General features: G+C 46.8%; 1 protein-coding gene across 3 annotated transcripts in view; it reads left to right on the top strand.

The window, feature by feature from the left end:
- Nucleotides 1–1,049: 1,049 nt before the first annotated feature.
- Nucleotides 1,050–15,169, top strand: part of NRF1 (nuclear respiratory factor 1) — an 89,658-nt gene continuing 75,538 nt past the window's right edge. For 2 of the 3 annotated variants that reach the window (XM_090041490.1, XM_090041492.1), the window contains exon 1: nt 1,137–1,276. The gene's annotated coding sequence lies outside the window, so the exon portion shown is untranslated. Of the gene's footprint in view, nt 1,277–15,169 lie in introns of all 3 variants that reach the window. The other variant, XM_090041493.1, reaches the window with a different exon arrangement.

Here is a 15,169-nt window from a genome sequence, read left to right on the forward strand (position 1 = left end):
GTCAGTATTTTGCATTTGAAATGGGTCTGGCTTGGTCCTCCCTAGAGGAGCGTGCTTTGGCATCCCTCTTGGCATGCCATTGCCATTTCATGCCAAGCACACCGCAACAGGCTGGCTAGCACTCTGGAACGGTGGTGCTCAACCTCCAACCCGCGGGTCGAATGTGGTCCGTGGGGCCATGCCGTCCTTCCCATGGGGCACCCCACAGGTCTGGCAATTCGGTGGCAGTGACATTAATGCTGCCACTGCTCCCCCTCCACCCCATTTCCACACCCATGGGGAGCCCTGCAAGCTAGATGGCATGGCTCCCTGTGTCAGATTGCATTAGTACCCGGGTCGCTCTGCAGTCAGATCCAGCATGCAGGTTTGCCCTGGACTGCACCCATGGAGAGACCTGCACGCTGATCATCCCAGGCTGGATTTGGCTTGTGGACTAATCCCATCTGTAGGATGTGGCCGTGCATGTCTAAAGCCCATAGGTGCTACATTGGGCACAGTGCATCTACAGCCGTGTAGGCGCTGCACTGAAAACCACGCACTCTAAGGATGCGTAGATGCTACCTTGGGACCCCTGCGTGTCTAAAGCCCACAGGTGCCATGCTGGGCACTGTTTGCCCCTAAATCCCCACAGGCATCGTGTTGGGAACTACGCACGTCTACAGCCTGTAGGAACCCTGCGCATCGAAAGCCTACAATGGGAGCCACGCAGGCCTAAGGCCCATAGGTGCCATGCGAGGAGCTGAGTGCATCTAAAGCCTGTAGGTTTTAAGTGGAGAAAGCATGCCTGCTGGGACCAGTGCACACCTAAAGCCCGTAGGTGCCACGCGAGGAGCTGCGTGCACCTAAATCCCGTGGGTTTGCTGGTGGAAACGGCTCGTGCCTAAACCCCGTAGGTGCGTCCCCCAAGTCCCGTGGGCTCCCCGCCCGCAGGCCGCGACCTCCCCAACATGGCGGCGGCGGCGGCAAGGGCCGGGCCCCCCCCATGATGGCGGCGGCGCGGGCCCTGACGCCGTGCGTCGCCCTCCCTTCCCCCTCCCGCCCTCCCCCCCCCGGCCTCCTCCCGCCGCGGCCGCTGGTCCCCGCCTCTCCCGCTCGGCGCTCGCCATTGCGGCGGCGGCGGCGGCTGAGGGCTCGCGGCGCCGCGTCCCCCGCTGCGGCCCCCGGCCCTCGCGCTGCCCCGGCCTCGCGGCCTCCTCCCTCCTTCCCTCCCTCCCTCCTCCTCCCCGGCCCGGCCCGGCCGCACGGCGCAGGCCCGCTGCAGCGCAGCCGCTCTGAGGTGAGTGTCCTACCGCGCAATCTCCCAGCTCCTCCAGCCCCGGCGCAGCCGCAGCAACGCGGGCCCCGCCGGCCCAGGCTCCCCGCGCCGCCAGCCCCGCACCCGGACCGGCTCGGCCCGGCCCGGCCCGCCTGGAGAGGCCGCGCCAGGCCCGGCCCGGCCTGGCCCGCACCGGGGTGGGGGGGAGCGGGCCCGGCCTCGCGCCGCGGGCGTGTGACCCCCTGATCCGGGGGACAGTCGGGGGGGGCGATGCAGTCTGGGGTGAGGGGGAGTGTCCCCCTGATGCGGGGTGGGAGGGAGAGGTGCGGGGCCTCTGGGTCCGAGGGGGGGCGGGCGGGGAGACCTGTGGCCCCCGATGCAGAGTGGGGGAGAGGTGCGTGGCCCCTGGGCCTGGGGTGAGGCGGCGGGTGTCCCCCTGATGCGGGGTGGGGGAGAGGTGCTTGGCCCCCGGATCCGCGGTGAGGCGGGGGGATGTGGCCCCCCGATGCAGAGTGGGGGGAAGTGTGTGGCCCCTGGGTCTGGGGTGAGGTGGGGGGCACATGGCCCCCCAATGCAGAGTGGGGGGGAGAGGTCTCTGCCCCCCGGATCCGGGGTGAGGCGGGGGACGTGCGTGGCCTCTGGATGCAGGGTAAGGCAAGTGTGTAGCCCCTTGATCCAGGATACAGGGGAGGGCAGGGGATATGTCTGACCCCCTGATTCAGGGTAAGGCGGGGGTGCCCCCCCGATCTGGGATAAAAGGTGTTGGGGGTAGGAAAGGTGCATGCTCTCTTGATCTGCAGTAAGGGGCAGGGCAGGAGATGTGTGTGGCCCCTTAATCCAGGCTCAGGGAGAGGGCAGGGGGCTGCTGCCTTGTCTTCCCTGAGAACAGGGCCTGGCTGACCCCCATGCAAGTAGTTTTGGAGCCAGGCAGGGGCTGAAGCATGTGGGTTGCGTCGACTGAGCACCTGGGTGTTGCAGCTTGCGGTGGCAGACACCACAGATATTACTGAAATCCCCATGCGCTCCGAGTGGAGCTGGCACCGAGCAGAGGGAGTGTGGGTGGGTAAATACCTAGTGCCCTCTCCTACCACATACATGTGGCCTGGGCTAGCGTGGGTGTCTGCCATCAGGGGCAGGTTGCTTTGCAAGTGTCTCCTCCTTTCCCACCTTTTGGAAGTTCAGCATGTGGTTCCTGCAACCCAAACAGCTTAGGTAAAGACGATGCAGATGATATTTTGGGGGTTCAGCGGTTTGTTTTAGAGCTGGTCAATCTGTCTGGTGGAGCTGGGCATTGCTGGGACAGAGAAGATAGCTTAAAGGTTGCTGATCAACCAGAGTTTTCTTGTATTCAAAGGGGAACTTGAGTTCCTTCATTTTTTCCCCTGAGTTTGTACAGCCCCCCCAGCACAGTGGGGCCTGGTCCATAATTGGGACTCCTACATATATGTCAGTACAAATAACAATTGCAGAAAAAAATGCTCCACTCCAAAGTTTTAATTTGTCTAAGATCTCTCTTTTTTTCAAATAACTACTCGCAATTTCCTGTTCAGAACATGGGGAGACTGTTTGTTATTTTCACATGTTCTAATCTTTTAATCTCTCTTTCTTTTTGCTTCATCCATTGTGCCCTCCTCTCTTGGTTCTGGCATGTCTGACTCTCATTTTCCTTGGGTCTTGAAGTTCGGTTTTTATTTAATTATGACAGACTTACTAGTGTTGCAAACAACTGGAGGAATGTGGCCTTATTCTCGCTTCTCCCCAGTTTTCAGCACAAGGAGGGTGTTTTAGTTACTGTGGTGGCTGTGTGGGGTCATATGGTTCTTAGCATTTCCTATCTGACATCACGGGTGATTCTTCTCACCCTTACGTCAGCTAGTACTTCAGCAAGTGCACTTGTTTTCAAGCATATTGCCCCGGCGTGAGACTTGCTCACTTTTAAAAAACTTTATATTGATTTATTTTTCAGGGCCTGATGCTGGGAAATAATCCCATTTGACTCGAGATCTCCTTCACCCCCAACTTTACTAAGCTTGCACAGTGGAGCTGTCAAAAGTCAGCAAATGTCAAAATTAGAGTTGCCCCCAGAGCTTTACTGCTGGCCTTTGTGCACATGCGTTGTGATGCTACCCCTAATTATATGATTGCGTTCTGTTTTTCAAATAATTAGGTAGTTCTCCCCCCCTCCCGCAGCATTAGACACATTGATGACGTATCTTGTATAGCTGCATAAAGCAGTTTGCACTAGAGCCCACACGTGCCTATGCAAAGCGTGTGGTGGATGAGGCGAGGGCTCCTTCAAATCCATTACCTTTACCATGAATAAGGCAAGACGATAAGAGCCCTACTTTGTTTAGCATGTGCTTTATGAGGGTGCAAGCAGCCTCATGTATTTGGAATAGCATTCACCTTTTATGAAATGTCTGTGATTCACAGGGAATGAGGCATGGCTTTTGCAGTTTGAAGTACCATTTATTGGTTATAAATATTTCCTAAGGTTTTTTGCCCTCTGTATGTAGCTGGGTTATTGCACATGCATGTACTACATACCTGCTTTGCTTGCAGTGTTGCATGAATGCTGAGAATATTGCTGTTCTGCTAAATTAAGTGTCTTAGCACGAGGTGTGAAGCGAAAGCGCTGCTGAGTGGATGATCTCTCGTAGGTGATGTGGCCTTAGGCCCATTCCCTGCTAAGAGGGCTTTGTCCATAGAACAGCCCTTGGCGAGGTGCATGTAAAGTGGGTACCTTATTATTTTAGATCTGTGCTCTTGTCAGGATGACTTACTGTTTTGCCCACAAGCAAAATGAACCACACCAGCAAAGTCAGTCATGCACAGGTTTGCCAGTTGGGAGCTGCAGTTCGTCAGCAAGAGTTTGCAGTGTAAGCCTGTCCTTGGGAGAATCCAACTACAGTGGACTCAGGGTATTTTGCTTCTGAATGAGTGCCTGCCTTTGGGTTTAAACTAAGGGAACTGATGCATTTTTATATCATACCTGGCTAAATTTTCTTGACTTTCAGAGAAAATGAGGATTGGAAGGGACCTTGGGAGGTCCCATCTAGTCCAACCCCCTGCTCAAAGCAGGACCAGCCCCAACTACATCATCCTAGCCAAAGCTTTATCTAGCTGGGCCTTAAAAACCTCCAAAGATGGAGAATCCACCACCTCTCCAGGTAACCCGTTCCAGTGCTTCACCACCCTCCTAGTGAGAGAGTTTTTCCTAATACCCAACCTAAGCCTCCCTCCCTTTCCTAAGTGTCCTCTTGGAGGCAGGTCTTCACACTAACACATGTCTACACTTCGAGACTCTGAACATTTTGGTGCTAGAGCCATGAATGACTGGTACCTCCCGCGATTGCGGGGCCACCATGGTGGCAAGCGGGGACCGCCCACAGCTGTTGGTGGCAAGGCGGGGCAGGAACCACCTGCAGAAGCCAGCGGCAGCTTTGACGACGTGGCCAGTCTTGGGGAGCCACGTGCCCCTCTGTGCCCCACCAAGTGTCATCTGTGGCTAGAGCTCTTTAAAACAGTTACAGTTTTTAAAATTTTTCAGTCATTCGAAGGCTTTTTGGGGTATTATCCCACTGTCCATTTAAAAAAAAAATTAAATTACCATTGTGCAGAAATAGTGTCTGGCAAATTTCAATTCCATAAGGGAAAGTTTTGGAAAACTATGAATGACTTCAAAGTGTAGGAGCTTGAATGCAAGCCCTTAAAACAGCTCAAACTGTAAATATTGCTTGTGTTCACACTTTCTTAGGATGCGTCCTTGCACTCGGTAACAATCTGAAATATTTCCACCAGTTCTTACCTGTCTCTCACTTACCCTTCTGTCCAGCAAGGAGTGTTTTCATGCTCTCTCTCAAAAATATACATTTTTTTTTTAATCTCCTCCCTTAATAAAGCGGTTGAAAAAAGAGATGGAGTTGAGTGACTCTGCGGTGTTCCTGTTCCCTTTTTTACTAAAGTAGTTAAATGTAGATTTGGACACATGGCAGCATGAGGCAGCAAAGACTCATTGTTGCTGGTGATACTCTGTGTGAGGTGAGTTTTTGATATGGCCTTGAGACTTGCTTACCTTCCTTGATACTATTTCTAAAGATTTTTTTTTAAAAACCAAGGAACCAAAAAAATACTACAACTTGAAAAAAATTGATTTGCTTTCTCCAGTAAATAACTTAGTTATTAATAATCATCCAGTTCTTTAAAATGTCCAGTACTGGTTTTATCTAAACTTGGGCCCTGGATCTGGGATGAGGCCTGAGAACAAGATAGTTTTCTCATTGTGTCTTCTTCCAGATCCCTAAACTTGCTGCATGTTCAGCAGCTACTTTCTTGGCATCATTTTAAATAAATTTTGAAAATCTGCTCTTTGGTCTTGCTTTGGATCTTCGGTATGTTTAGCACTATTTATTCTGTGTAGGTGATGGCTTAGGGTTTTTTTGTTTTGTTTTGTTAATTTTTGTAAATGGAGAAGTAACTTAGACCCTAGAGTCAAAGATTTGCTGCGGCTCTCTTAGCTACCCCACGGTCAACTTCATTAGCTGTTCAGGAAATAGCAGTTAAATATATTTGCCTAAAATTAGAATTGTTTACAGCCAGTTGCACAGCAGTGTAAGCAGTGCGAGGTTTGCACTTGTGCCAGGTTAATTTAGTCTCTGTACCACAAGCTCATCTTCCTCGTGAAGGGCTGTGTTGCTGGATGAAACGTTTTTCCATAGATTTTCAAAGACCCGGGAACTGCGGAAGTGATGGGTAGATTTTTGTGCACCAGGAGGTGTTTCATACCTTATTTTTGTGGGCTTTTCCAGGGGATTTAACCCGTCCTTTTCATGACCCTTGGACACATCTGCTCTCATAAAATACCAATTTAAGTTCTTCCAGAATTCCTAGATTCTCATCTCACCTTGTCCTTTAGCCTTTTACCTTGGGTGTGTAATTGTGTGTCAGTTATCCTTAATGGCAAGCCTCCCGTTATTAACTCTAGCTTTCTAGGACAGTCTAATATAATAAAAAAAAGGTGTACATCACCACAGTATTCAAGTAATAGAAAATAAGACATGTTCAACTGCAAGTTTACAGGTTTGAGTTGCAGTCTTCTTTAACACCCATGCAATTAGTTCTCAGTCCATTTCCATGTGACTTTACCTGTCTCTTCCACCCATGCTTCAGCTATCTCTCCGCTTCCTCAGATGCAGGCATTTGGATTATATCTTCCCTGGGACATCTTAGCAATCTGATCTTAGTTTTAGACATACCTGTTTTTTTTCAGACTATCTTTTTTGTCTCCTAAAATTCCAAGTTTGGTGAGAAAATGCTTTTGTTTTCCGGTGCATTTTCTCTTTTACACCTGGGTTTCCGGTTCTTGAATTTTTGTATAGGATTTGTGTGGGGCTTTTATGTGAAGGGCAGAAATATCCAGATGCAAATACATGTTTGTATAGTTCTTAGGAAAGCATTTTCCACATTCCTTTCTGTCTGCTCGCGCTCTTGAACACCCCAATTTGATGTTTTTTCATTGGTGTCCCTTGAGCTTCCACATCAATTTTAACCTCCCCTTCCTTACCTTCGGGGATTAGTGCATAACTGCTTTTTCCTTGCTCCTGTAGGTTTTTCTTCCCTCTGCTCCTATTTAATTCGGCTCATCCTGCCTCCAGCCCACTCCCATGCATTCACACCTTCTTTTATTCAAGGACAGTCTTCCCCTCCTGCTGCAAATTACTGCCCTGCCCATCAGCAGACCATATAAAACACTTTTTCCACAAACAATTTTGGCAACAGTCCACTAATGAGATAACAGCATGCATTCTGTCTCCATCTGCAGAGAATTCATTGCCCCCCCCCTTTTTTTTTTTTGGAGACTGGATCTTCATATCTGCATAAAGTGATTTGATTTCACTTCTTGGATATAGTATGCCTTTTAACTATGCATGTACTGGCCCATAATTTTAATATAAATAGCTGCAGATTTTGGAAAGGATCTTTTTTCTGCAAAACTGATTTACATCTACTATAGAGGGGCCTTCTGTCAAACTTCAGGAAATAGTCCCCAGCATTGACAGACTTTGCCGACCCTGGGATTGAAACATTGGGGTTTTTTTGTATTTTCATGTAAGATGTGGTAGGGCTTAACTCATTGGGCTTGTATGTTTGTGAAATGAGGAATATTTCCTGTAATAATGAAGCCTGAATGCATGAAGGTGGGCATGGGATGTGTGCTCGTACTGTGTAAGAGTGCTAAGTCAGCTTTTCCTGGGTTTTGTTCTAGCATTCATATTTAGTTCCTTTCTTAAGCATAATTCCCCCTTCTATTAGTAATGGAGCACGAGTCTGTGTACTGAAGTATAAAAACAGGTGTACACTCAGTAAGAAGCAGAGACACTGGTGAGTGCATTCTGCTCTGCTCGCTGCAAGGCTCACAAGTCCTGCTTCCTCATTTGAAATGATTTTTTGGGTCTTGATCACCTTGTTTCTAATGAGGATTGTATGTACAAGAAACGTGCTGGTTTTTTGCTTGTGCCTACTGAGACATGTAAATAGCAAGAAACTCATGTACCTAAAAACTAAGGATTGTGAAAGGCTTGGGGGCCAACTTTTCAGTGTATTGTACAGTTTTTGAACATGGTCCCAAAATGTATCTATTTTCAAATGCATTAATTAAACGTATGTTCCATCCTAAATTTGTCCAGCTGTGGAGTATGTTCCGCCTTGCACCTTTATGGAATGAGAAGTACAGTCTAGAAGAGTTATCAGTACTTTGTTCCCTCCCCTTGTTGCATAATGGTATTGTTGATCAGACTCCATTATGGCTTATGTGCTTCCCCAACGCTAATTAGTCTATGTTAAAATCCATTCAAAAGCTACGCCTCTGAAGTGATGCTTCACTTTATATTGCATCATCTTTATTTGGGAACGGAGTATAAATATTCTGCTCCCCTTAGTTTTGTATCACCAGCTACCTTCTAGCTCCTTTTCTTGAAGGAAACCTCGTTTAGATACTCCCCTCTCACTATCCTCCAGTATGTTTTAAGCCCCAGTCAGCCTACTTGCCCTGGGCAAATAAAGTGTGTTGTGTTGCCCCTTTTCCCCCTCACCAACAGTTTTTTTTCTACAGTATCATAAGTGTACATGGCAATTTGCTGATTAGTTAACCAGATAGGTGTTTTCCCTGGAAAGGAATCCAAACTCATGGTAGAGGCCAACTAGATTTTTGCAAATAATAAAAGATATCACCTCTACCATGAGTTCGGATTCCTTTTGCCTCTAGACCAATACGACTACAACTTGGATTCCCTGGAAAGTAAATTTTTATGGCTTTTACCCTTATAATATGGAACAGATGTAGCTTGTTCTCAGGGGGGTAGGAAGAAATGATAATACAAATTATTTGCTGCTATATTTCGCATCTGGATAATTCTAGCATATGAATACCTGGCATGCTTTTTCATGGTAAAGACTTACCTCTCATGGTAGCCATCCTTGAACCAAGAAAAGACCCAATTGGGTGGTGACTGAGTGGGTCTGAAATCTGTTTAGCTGGTCCAATAAAAGATATCACATTTACCCAAATAACTTTGTCTGCCTATGTCCTTAGACCAACACAAGTACAGCCAACAACTCTGCAGTCTAACAGCATTAGTACAACTGGGTTATCCCCAAATGTTTTAGGATCAAGGAAAGTTTCAACCCCTGGTAGTGTAGTACTCTCTAAACTCCTACCAGAATTGTGTCCCTTCCGTCCCAACACAGAGACAAAGCTGAAATAACCATGCTTCATAAAAATAATATTAATAGAAATTTGATGTTATTTATAACTATGCCTCTTTTAAACAGATTCTTTCAGCAGCTTTTAAATCTGGTGTGATTTGCGTGCGTATGTGAAATTGTTGCATGATTCAGTTTAATTCAAGCCCCGGTAGAAGGGCAGCCCCATTCACCAAATCTTTGTCTGTCCTGGAAGAAAACAGAAAATGGCCGAGCCATTGTTTACATGAAGTACTTGCACTGCTTCAACTTCTGCATCTTTTTACCCTTGTGACATTTTGCTTGCAGTGAAAGCTGGTGAATCTTTTAGAGGAGCTGCAGGCGCCAGTTTTACTAGCAAGCTCAGCTCTAACCTTGCAGGATGTAAAGCTGTGAACTTGGCAGAAGCCTGGCTTGCCCAGGATGCCTGCCGTCATCTTTAGAGAAGCAGCTTGTAGCCTCTCTTCCCCACATCTTTGAAGGAGCTTAGCTGACCCACTTTCCCAGTGAGCCTTGCTGCTCTTGAACTACAGGAAGTTGTCTGGAAGGTACCTGCCCTGCCTCTCCTTTCTCGTGTTCAGAAGCAGAAGGTTTTCTTTTTAGTTTTTGCTGACAAGTGACTGAGCTGCACCGCAGTCTGAACCCGCAGGGACGGCGTGATGTCATGTGAGATCACCAGAAAAAACCCTTGCCCGATAGATTTTGTACAACAAACCCACAGCTCTCTTTTTTCCTCCTGTCTTGTTCTGATAGAATTGGAAGAAGCAGGGCTGGAAGGGACCTCCACCGGTCATCCAGGCCAGCCCCCTGCCTGGGAACAGCCTTGTCCCAAGCATCCTATGCAAATCCATTGTCCAACCTCTTCGCTACCCAGTCAATCCTGTCCCAACACAAAACAACACCCTAGGGATATGTTGACTTAATCCTAGAATCTGTTTTGAAATCTTACCTTCTTTATGAAGTATGTGTAATTAGTTTGCTTGTTTTTGAAGATATCCTTACCTGGGATCCTGGTTTGTGTTCATTTGCCTAGAAACAGCACATACATTTTTCCCCTTTTCCTCTCCTAGATAGTCCCTGGGGTCTAGCTACCTTGAAAGCAGGCAGTTTGAAGGCTTCGGCATGGGGGGAGGAACAGAAGCAAGGCGGGGGGGGGCAGGTATGAAGGAAAATGAACAGCTTATTGTTTCCCTAATGCGTCTAGTAACAACTTTTCCAGCTGGTGTGTACTGCCTTCACTCCGTCATCCTTGTAGTTGCTCCTGTGGCTGGAACTGTTGCTCGCTACTTCCAAGTCCTAGATTAGATGATGACTGTGGATACAAATTATACTGCTTAACTATGCTGATGCAGTCCAAAGTTGATACAGGGCTTCCTTCAGTTGTAAGGTGTAGCTCCAGTGTGGAGTAAAACATACCTGCATGAGGCATTTGGGGGTATGGGCAAATAAACTGGTTACTGGGAGATTAAAGAGGGCTGGAATTTATCACATCACCTGTGCTGCCATAACTGGCCATGTGCATACCCCTACCTCCTGATGTAGGAGGAGGTTAAATGAAGGAGGGCTAAGTGACTCCTGTTCAGCTTACCGGGGGGTAAGAATGTATGCAGGGCAGTTAGCATGGAGCAGCTGATATGCAGTAAATCTTCACCGCCTTTTACCTCCCTGTAACTTGTTGGTTTGTCATGCCTCTCTAGTGGTTGCAGGGATTATGACTATCACGGTGACCGTATCATGCCGACTGAACAGCTGAACTGGTTTAGAGCCTGTGGGTTGACAGAGTCTAGGTGTGAAGGAAGCATGTCGGTACAATCGTCTAATGTAGGTGATGCCTGCTGTCTTTAACATGTTAAATTGCTTGAGTTTGAGCACGGGTGTTGAACTCTTCCCCAGGCTGGGTACAGACCATGGGACCAGCTATGGCAGGTCTGGTGGCAGCAGTGTGGGTCCAGGGGTGGCAGCAGCTGTGCAGAAGCAGGGGTCAGGCGGCAGTGGTGCAGGTTGGGCGGTGGTAGCCCTTGCTCCTAGCTCTCACTTGCCCCCTTGCTGCTGACAGCCACGCTGGCCCGTGGACCCTGAAATCCATAGCAGGTGATACCCCACTAATCCTGCCCCCCATCTTCTGGTAGCCTACTGGACTACTGACAGCCTGGGTGGAACAGTTCTGTGGACTGAATCTGGCCGTACGTTCGACATCCCTGAATTACTGTTGTGAAGCCTAGGCTTTCACTCAGCCAGTTTAGTGCATGTTGAAGGCAGGGGGCCTCATATGCCAGACCTTCACGCTCGCACGGTAAATTTGCACTCTTAAATCCTAGGCTAGACACAGGCATGGTGTGCCAGGCTGCCACCCCCCTCATTTAGATCCCCCCTTAAAACACTTCTATTGTACTTTTTGGTGGTAGTCCAGCATAACCACTAATCCTCTCTCTATAAAAGAGGATTAAAACCAGGAACGTTTGCACCTTAATTCAGCTAACTATGGCTGCTCTCTGTTGTGTTGTGGATGATAATCCTGTTGGGGGAAAGGACTGTGCCGTTGCACAGTGCCAAGAATGCTGTCACCGATCGGCAAATAACAGATCTCAGCAGTGGCCCTTACTGAGTTAGTAATTCTTTAACGACCATTTTGTGCTAATTAAGACTGTATCGACTAGAAATGACTAACACGATTCTGTATGACTGTATGATACATAGGTCAGAGGAAAATGGTTTTATATTATCAGGGTTACTTAATGGGGTTTTTAAAAAAAGATTCAACCATCACAACATCCCTTCAGCACTACCAAAATCCGGGAGAGAAATGTACTGCTTACAATGGAAAATCTACAGGCCGAGGAAGGCTGTCTCTATCCCAACCATGCTGCTGGTCCAATAAAAGATATCACACATGAATTCTTGCCTCTCAAATTTAAAGGGTTATGTAATTCCATAGGTAAAGCATGACCTTTGAATAGCTTGTTTCTTCTGCCTGTGTATGGATGTCCATGTGTCAAACAAAATCTTTTGTAAGACTGACAGCAGAAGCATATGCTCTGTCATCAATGTGTGTGTAATAGTTGGGGATAGAGCAGAGTTAGCAAAGCATATCAATGGCAGATTAGACCTTAAATGCACAATGTGGAGCTTGCACCGTCTCCTGAAAGAAAAGCATGAATGCTAAATGAGATTTCCATCCGGTGGTTTAGGATTTTTCAGTGCAGTTTAATGTCACGTTTTGGATTACATCTCCATAGATTGTTGTTTGAAGTTCAAAAAAAAAAAAAAAGGGTTCCTCCCATGTATACTCTCTCTGTCACTCCATTTTCTTGTCTTTACATCACCGTCCTTCAAGCCAAGATAGACAACTGGATGGAGTTGGAGCAAGGCTGTTCTCAGTGGGGGCAGGTGACAGAACAAGGACCAATGGGCTCAAGTTGCAGCGAGGGAAGTCTAGGTTGAATATTAGGAAGAACTTTCTTACTCGGAGGGTGGTAAAGCACTGGAACAGGTTACCTAGAGAGGTGGTGAATGCTCCATCCTTGGAGGTTTTGAAGACCTGGCTACACAAAGCCTTGGCTGGGATGATGTAGTTGGGGCTGATCCTGCTTGGAGCAGGGGGCTGGACTAGATGTGACCTCCTCAGCTCCTGTCCAGCCTCATTTTCTGTGATTCTATGATTGCCTTTCGAGCTGGGCAGAAGCTGCAACAAGGAACTGCGTGTTTCTTTTAGAGGGCTCAGCATACGCTCCCCACTGCACTATTTCTAATTCCTGCGAGCTGGGGAGAAATCTTGATGTGGAGCTGTCTGCACTTGCTGTCTGCATTCATGCCAAACCTTGAAGAGGGACATTGCAGGTTGCTTTGCATCTTGTGAAACAAATGTCAAGTTTCAGAACAGTGCCTTCATAGAAAATCAATTGACGTTTCAGCAGTGAATAGCAGTTATCAGCAGTTGATGATTGTATGTGAAAATCATAGTGGTTTTCTCTCAAGTGTAGTTCCTTTCCTCAGTATGAAATGCACATTTTCTCTGCAGTGGTGTTCAATTTGTGAATTCTGGTGGAAAATTGGAAGTAGAAGGATTGCATTCTCTACAGTCGAGTCTCCTCTTGGTTCTTTTGATTTTGGACTTGGCTACATGGAAAATTTACCAGCATAATTATACCGGTAAAATGCTGTAGCTGGGTGCTGGTGTTCCAAAATAAGAGTGCCCTTTTTCTAGTTTCTTTTGTACCACTTCCAAAATGGCATAAACTAAACCAGAAAAAGTACTTGCTTTGCACAGTAAATGTGTCCGCATAGGGACTTTCACCAGTATAATTATGCCAGTACACTTCTGTATGTAAAGAAGCCCCTTACTCATGGAAAAAAATCAGAGTAATAGATTTTAGGTGTACATTTTAAATGACTTTCAGAAATAACAGAACTTTTCAATTAATAATACTGCTTCATTATTAAGGAAATTGTCTGTGCTAGTGATTCTCAACCAGGGTGCAGCAGCACCCTGTGGTGACATGAGACCCTTTTAAGGGTGCTGTGTAAGAGCAGCACCGTGAGATGAGCAAATACCTTCACCTGATTTAGAAGATATACCCAGGCATTTCAAATAGGAGTCCATGGTGCCAAAAACGGTCTGACCTGTTGTGGTCTTTCTGAGTTTGTTGCAACAAGAGATCTCTTTTATTTGCCCATCGTCAAGCAATGAATAAATGCTAAGAATTGGCATTTTTTGAGTGGTGTATTGGGGCTATAAGGGTTGAAAGCCACTGATCTGCATGGATCCTACACTCAGTTTGCATAGGTTAAAACAGCATCCAACCTTCCCCAGTATGTGAAGCCCCTTACCAATTTTGACCCTCTGTAGAAACCATTAAAGCATGATTGATGGGTTCCACAAAAGCTGCTAGAATCTATGGTGTTGGGAGATTCAGCAACCTGTGGTTAACGGGAGGCATGAATGATTATATACTTTTTTCGTGCCGTTTTAAACACAGCCAGGTTTGGCTTCAAACATGTATAAATTTGACAGAATTAAATTACGGAGCTGGAAGCTTTGATGAAAATGCCCTTTCTTCTGTTCTCATTAATGTTGCTCTTGGAACAAGGAACAAGAACATGTGTTCAAGTACAGTTGTCATCCAGAAGCCTAGGGCAAGAGGCTTTCTCTGAGGTTAGAGCCCCAGACCATGTAGGGCTTAATAAATGTCAAGCAACACCTCCGATTTCACCTGGAAATGATTTCCCAAGCAGACTAGAGCACACAGTTCAGTTGTAATATGGTCCCGTGAGTCTAACTTATCTCAAAGGTGGACAGCCGTATTATGTGCCAGCTGGACCTCTCAAGCGACTTCAAGATTAGTCCCAGAAACAGCACAAGTCTAGCCTTGATATAGGGAAGACACAGATACTTTGTTTGTCTTAATCAGAAGAACTGGCAACAATCTTATGCCCGATCATGGATGAAAGGTGTTCCCTGGTTACAGAAGTGCTTGGGAGCAAAGGAGGCTCTTGCAGGACCCAGATGGCGTGAGTTAAAATGATGCAAGTCATCATGACTTAAATCAGCAACCAGCATCACTTAAATCATTTCTGCTTTGTTATTTTCTTAAAGAACGGTTCATTCTCATTGGCTCGTATACCCATTAAAGCTGATTGATTTGAAACTAAATATAGCCCTACTACATTTCCTCTTTTTTTCCTAACCAGGGGGGCACGCTACCTATAGGAAGTTATTGAAGCAGTTCTGTAACTCAGCATACATTTAATCCATTATGTGTGTTACATTAGCAAGTAGTGAAGGATGCATTTCTTATTAAATCATTTTTTTACTTGTGATTTGTCTGTCTGCATTTAGTTAGAAGTTGGAGTAAGCCCACAAGCATCATTTAAAAATTATTTTAAGTAATACCCCCCCCCCCCCAAAAAACCCAAACAAACCAAAAACAACAAACGAAGAACTGCCATTTACTGGGTTAGACCATAGGTCTTTCTTGCCCAGTATCTGGTGTCACAGAGAGGCAGAGAGCGGATGTTGATCTGGGTCTGACCAGGTTTTTTCCTACTATTGTTTCTCACTTGCAACCTTCAGCATTGAAGTTGTTGTGCAGAGGCTGTGCCCCTCACTCCTGTGCTCCTGATGCCCCTTCCCTCCAAGACTGTGTCAACTCCCTTTTTCAATCTAGCTAAGCTATC

The sequence above is a fragment of the Crocodylus siamensis genome, chromosome 4 (genome assembly GCF_052110815.1).
Source record: "Crocodylus siamensis isolate JL-2025a chromosome 4, ASM5211081v1, whole genome shotgun sequence".
Classification (NCBI taxonomy): domain Eukaryota; kingdom Metazoa; phylum Chordata; order Crocodylia; family Crocodylidae; genus Crocodylus; species Crocodylus siamensis.